Raw genomic sequence first — 6,016 nt, 5'->3', positions numbered from 1 at the left:
TCCGGCTTTTTTCTTTTTGCTTATGTGGTGCTGAGGAATTGAACCCAGGGCCTCATGCATGCAAGGCAAGCACTCTACCACTGAGCCACCTTCCCAGCCCTATGTTTTTTAAACTTACCACCTTGTTATTGTTTTCTAATTGTGTCATTTGTTATACTTGATCCAAGTCACCCCTTCACCTCAATTGCTTAGTTTTCTATTTTATCTCTATTGGTTTGCTAATTATGCATTTTGTTTTCCCTTTTTAGTGACTGACATGAGGCTGAAAATCTGTATGCTAGTTTATTATTTCTTACGTTAAAGTCAAATTGTTGCTCTCCATAGCTGTTCTACTTTTCTTTGTATAGTACAGAATTTCCCCTAGTCCCACTGACTGTATTGCTGCTCTCATATATTTTATTTTATTTTTTATTTAAATTTTATTGTCAAGGTAATGTACAGAGGGGTTATAGTTACATAATTAAGGTAAGGAATTAATTTCTTTTCTAACTTGTTACCCCTTTACCCATTTTTCTCCCTCTTCCCTCCCAATGCACCTCCCAAGATCCGTTTCCAACCTATTGTTTTGTGAGTATCACTGTTGCATAGGTTCCCCCTTTGTCCTTTGTCTCACTATTTTGTTTTTTTTCCTTCCCCTTCCCCAGTTCAGATCAACATATTTACAATAACCAGGGAATCAAAATCAAATACAGTGACTACAGGGGATAAACCAAGGTGGGGAAAACACAAAAGGATAAAAATAAATCATGTAGTACATTAAGAACAACAACAACAAGAACATGTCTTGGAGTTCATTTCACTTAGAAGCACCCTACATGGTCATATGTACATAGCTATTGAGTTATTCTACTCATCTACTAAGATTATCCTTGATGTACACAATAACGCTCCTATGCCCCAGCAATCCCACTTCTGGGCATTTAACCAGATGATCATAAACAAGGCCACACTAAAGCTACCAGCGCAATTATGTTTATCACAGTAATATTTACCATAGCTAAGATGTGGAATCAACTCTGAAGCCCCTCAGTAGATGAATGGATCAAGAAAATGAGACACACACACTTACATACACACATAGACACACGTATCATGCTTCCATCAGAAAGAAAGATACCACCTCATTTGTAAGGAAATGGAAGGTCTTGGAAAAAACCATATTAAGTGAAATAAACCAGACTTAAAGAAACATAGTTCCCATGGTTTCCCTTATTTGTAATAATTAGTTTACATCAAGGATAATCTCATGTATTTTAATTTGACAGTTTGTTCTATGTTGAGTATGCAACATTATTACAATATGGTTTGTTATCATTTCTGCAAACAGACAGGTATATTGAAAGAATTACATTCATCTTTTCAATTACTAAAAGAAGAACAACTAAAAGAGCAACCCCTACTAGGAAGAACAACTCCTACTTACTTAGCTTCATTCCTATGTAAGGCCACTGTTGTCCCCTGTATCCTCATGTTGTACATTTCAACTCTATACCTCATACTGTATATCTAGTATCTTCTACATTGTGAACTAAATGCCCCAGAATTTCCAATTTGCTTTACTTTAAAAAAAATCTGTCTTAATATTTGAGTTTGTGTGTGTGTGTGTGTGTGTGTGTGTGTGTGTGTGTGTGTGTGTGTGTATGTGTGTGTGTTTACAAAGATCAGAACACAACATTTTTATTCATTTCGAATACATCTTTCAGGTCATTGTCAGTTGTGGCTAATGGGAGCAGTCTCTTGTTATTTTAAAGATGAAACAGAAAAAGATATTTGTGCATGTACCACAGTTGCTTTATTAGTCTGTAGTTGAACACTAAACATTGACTTATATCTTGGCTGCTCTTGTGAATAATGTGAATAACAATGAACTACAGATATATTTATGAGGTACGCAGAGAGAAATAATCACATGATTGGTGGATCAGATGATATCTCAACTTTGGATTTCTTTAGAAACTTGCATACTACTTTCTACAACGAGAATACTAAACTGTTTTTTGACCAATAGTGTAGAAAATTTCCTTTTCTCCACACTCTCACCAACATTATTACCGTTTATTCAAAGGTAATAAAGGGCAGGTTTTTACTATCTGCAGTACCCTAGACTGGCCTTAGAATTAAATCCAACCTCTTAAATGCTTGGAATTACAAGCCTTTACCACCATAACTGGATCCATTGATTTTTTGATGAGTTATAATAGTTATGAAGTTGTTTCATAGTAATTTTAAATTATATTTCTCTAATGACTTCTGCTCAAAAAGCATTAAGGCAGCATAGAAGTTGTATTAAACACAACTTTGTAAACCCACAGGCAATTTTCAGGGCTTATGGAGAACATGTCTATTCAGAACTTTTGTCCATTTTTAATCCAGGTTCTGGTTAGTCTCATCTTTAATCTCGCTAAATCAGATCAATAATTAATTCAAGGTAGTAGAAAATAAAAAAAATGAAGCAACTCTTAACATTTTTCAGTTTTCAATAACATGGTATTGCTTACATCATTTTCTGTTAAAAATTGACACTATATAACTCAATTTAGTTAGACCTGTTACAGGGCTGTAGTTTATTTATTTTACATTGATTGTTCTTTCCAAAGCCTGTTTGTCTAATTTCCCTTGGTTTCTTTCAGTCTCAAGTAGCTCAGATTTCAAACTGAAGAACAAATGGAAGGAAGCAAACAACAACAACAAAAAACTACAGTTCCTCTCATCCGATGATGCCTGTATAAGAATGAGGAAAGAGTTCATCCTTTTAAGGAGCTATGATAGGACAACAAAAAAGAATTTATTCTTCTATGACTTCTTTATCTTTGCGATGTAACTTAAATGTTGTAAAACACAAAATACTGCTCAGATACTTTTATGTTTTATCAGTTTTGCACATTTTCATATGGATTTCACCTCAGTCTACAATATTCCTTCATCATTCTGTCCCTGATATTTTTACACTATCAAGACATAACATAACCAGTTTGATTTACAGCATGAGAAGTTATCCACCTGGCTTCCTTGGAAGCAGAGCATGATCAATAGATATTACTTCTAGTTGCTCACTACATGTAATAGTTTCTGTACTACTTATGACGTTCTATTTAGTATTTATAAAAGATTGCTGGCTAAACTCAAAGCTCATTCCTAGAAGTTTATTTTAAGTATTTCACAAGTTTTATTCCCTTAATTGTTAAGATAACATTTGCTATAATGTTAATGTTATTTTAGTGTTTGGAAAAGTTGTAATTAAATGCAGTAAGTGCACGGCCTAAAGACACACACAGTGGGGAAAGAAATGAGTCAAAGTTTCCGAAAGTCTTTCAGCAATACACAAAAGGTAGATAAAATCTCTCCATTCTATTACACTCTCAATTCAATATTCATATTGTCCAAGAAATAATAGCATAGTAAATACTGCCCATGGTGATTGTTTTCTATCACATTTGTCTTCAATACAGATTGTGTTGGTGACACTGGGTTATCATGCACAGAACTGAGCTTATACATTGAGGTCCAAAGAGAGGCAAATTTCTTCTGTCCCACAATTCCAGTATCCTCTTTAAAAAGTACTAAAACTTTTAAATATCATCACCTACTGTCTTATAAGTATCCAAAAAGAAAAAAAATCATAAATAATCACTCCAAAATGCTTTAAAATTGGAGATGCTAAAACATGCCTTCTGAAGTAAATTTTCTTCTACTTTTAACGTTATTCTGAAAGCTTTTGCTGGTTTGTCACACCTGTAATCCTAACTACTATGGATATCTACTCAGGAGCCTGAGATCTGTGGATAGCAGTTGGAAGCCAATCAGGGCAAAATAAATTCAGGAGATTATTTTTCAAAAAATTTAATGAACTAGCATAGGGCCAAGAATGGAGATGTAGCTCATTTAGTAGCTCATCAATCTAGAGAAAAAAGGCCCAGCAAGACCTTGAAGCCCTGATTTCAAACACTGAGCACTTCAACACACATTCAAGTACTTGAGCACATGCGTGCATTCACCCACATGTGTATTCAAAATGCCTTCATATCGGAGTTTTGCATGAATTCCTTTGCTAACGATATTATATGAGTAAAATAAAGGAAATAAACTCTTCCATCTCAGAACATTTTTATACGTTCTTATTGTAAAAATACTGTACATAGGGGTAACACTTACATGAGCAAGGTAATGAGTACATTCCCTAACAAGCATTGTTACCTCCTCCTTTATTGTTCCCCTACATCCCTTCCCTCCCACCCCATAAGTCCATTAACCTCCTCCCTTTCCCGGCCTCAATTGTAAAGTTCACTTTACAACATAGTGTCTTGTGCATCTCATTGTTACAATGGGTATACCTGTATCCCTATTTAATCATTTTGGTTTTTTTTCCTTCCCATCACCAAATTAGAGGAGAGTATATACAAGATGTAGGCGCACCAACTTCAAATACAGTGAAAACAGGTGTTATAGCATGGGGGACGAACATACAAAGAAACAAAAAAAAACACACTGCACGTTACAAGTACATGAGAAACAATAGCAAGAAAAAAAAAACCACTTGTGTCCCTAACATGGGTTTCATTTCCCTTAACATAATCTTATCTGGTGATATACACATAACTTTTGGCCTTTTCTGCTTATCCTAGACATACATTAGTTATTGAAAATTAGAGAAACCATGGGACCTAAGTTTCTTTGGACTTGGCTTACTTCAATTAATAATTTTTTTTCCAAGTCTTTCCATTTCCTAAAAAATTGGGCGATGGAATGCCTCAGGAATTTGCCTGTCATCCTTGCGCAGTGGCCATGCTAATCTTCTCTGTATCATTCCAATGTTAGTGTATGTGATGCAGAATTGTGCACAGAACATTTTTATATATAAATTATAATTGATTTTCTTTAACTAGACAATTCAACAAAAAGTAAGTTTAAAAGAATTTTCGTGAAATTTTAGAACCATGTAATTCTTACATAAGTACACATTTAAGAATAAAGTCAAGATTGACATGTCAAAAACAAAATAATTCCAGATATTTGTTGTTCAAGAGATGTGTAGGAGGAGGAATTCAATTATTCTATACAAGGGACCTGCCATAATGAACACTGCAGCAAGTGTTAAGGTTTGTTAAAAGTTTTAATGTTTTCAATATATTTAATTTTGGGAATTTGCTTATATATGCCAAAAAGTGGGACTGTTTGGCAGGTCATAATACTTTTCTATAAAGTATTTAAGATTTATGGTAGCAGATAAGTACTACTAAGTATGTACATTTCAGATTTTATAGAAAGTTTAGTAATGAGAAGTTGCAAAGTCTTTGTGTAAAGGAGCAGAATAAAGAGTTGACTATGTTAACTACACAGTTTCTGTTAAAAGTGTAGGCCTTCCTTACTTCATATGTTAATGAGGAACAAATGATGATATAAGCCATATACAAATTATGAGATGAACTATAAATAGTAATCTTAGTGGGTGTCTTTATATAAAATTCTTGTGGAACATCATAATCTTAGCCAGTGTTAAATGTAAAGAAATATGACAATAATAAAATCTAATTTGTAGTACACTTCAAATACTGAAAACACTGGTAATTGTTTTGTTTTTTATTTTATTATTCATTAATATTTCATAATTGGTTTTCTTTATTTTTAGCATTGTTTTCCTTGTTGTAATATAATACAACTTTTTGTAAGTTGTCATTAGGAAGTACTTTGAGAAGGTTACTGGGATGGCCACACCATTTTTTATAGGTGTATGTGAATTTATAAAGAGGAAACTTAGAACAAAATATGTATTTAAAAAATGATCAAGTGGAGTCTGATTCAAGAGTGTTAATGTATGTCCTCACCTAAAATATTAGCCCTAGGCTCAAGGAGAGTTATTACAGAGTTGAGGGCACAAAAGTGAGAGACTGTGTTTTGTTTTGTTTTTTATTTTTATTTTGTTGGTCATGGGGTTTGAACTCTGGGGCCTGGTGCTGTCCCTCAGCTCAAGGTTAGTGATACCACTTGAGCCACAGCACCACTTCCATCTTTTTCTGCT

At 33.9% G+C, this 6,016-nt stretch overlaps 1 pseudogene; it reads right to left on the bottom strand.

The window, feature by feature from the left end:
• Positions 1–4,726: 4,726 nt before the first annotated feature.
• LOC122108308 lies at positions 4,727–4,839 on the bottom strand (annotated as a pseudogene).
• Between the last annotated feature and the right edge of the window lie 1,177 nt (positions 4,840–6,016).

The sequence above is a fragment of the Dipodomys spectabilis genome, unplaced genomic scaffold (genome assembly GCF_019054845.1).
Source record: "Dipodomys spectabilis isolate Male_0828 unplaced genomic scaffold, ASM1905484v1 ptg000055l, whole genome shotgun sequence".
Lineage (NCBI taxonomy): Eukaryota > Metazoa > Chordata > Mammalia > Rodentia > Heteromyidae > Dipodomys > Dipodomys spectabilis.
This window is presented reverse-complemented; position numbering and strand designations above follow the sequence as displayed.